At 26.8% G+C, this 299-nt stretch overlaps 1 protein-coding gene across 1 annotated transcript in view; it reads right to left on the bottom strand.

Moving 5' to 3' along the window:
- The window catches only part of LOC107713555 (sorting nexin-2-like), a gene marked incomplete at its 5' end in the record, with an annotated part of 15,176 nt that overhangs the window by 12,494 nt on the left and 2,383 nt on the right, over nucleotides 1-299 (bottom strand). The gene's annotated exons all lie outside the window — the stretch shown is intronic.

Below are 299 nucleotides of genomic sequence, written 5' to 3'. Positions count from 1 at the left end.
ATATATATATTTCTGTGATGCGCAGCTGTATTTTCAGCATCATTACTCCAGTCTTCAGTGTCACATGATCTTCAGAAAGCATTCTAATATGCTGATTTGCTGCTCGAGAAACATTTCTGATTATTATCAATTAAATATATATATATATAAAATATATAATTAAAATTAGGGCTAAGAGTAAAAAATAAAAAACACAAAGTAGATAGATAGATAGAACGATAGAACGATAGATAGATAGATAGATAGATAGATAGATGATAGATAGATAGATAGATAGATAAATAGATAGATAGATAGAT

Source organism: Sinocyclocheilus rhinocerous, unplaced genomic scaffold (genome assembly GCF_001515625.1).
Source record: "Sinocyclocheilus rhinocerous isolate Xijiao unplaced genomic scaffold, SAMN03320098_v1.1 scaffold1049, whole genome shotgun sequence".
NCBI classification, from domain to species: domain Eukaryota; kingdom Metazoa; phylum Chordata; class Actinopteri; order Cypriniformes; family Cyprinidae; genus Sinocyclocheilus; species Sinocyclocheilus rhinocerous.
The sequence above is the reverse complement of the archived record's forward strand: the minus strand, read 5'-3'. Positions and strand labels throughout refer to the sequence as shown.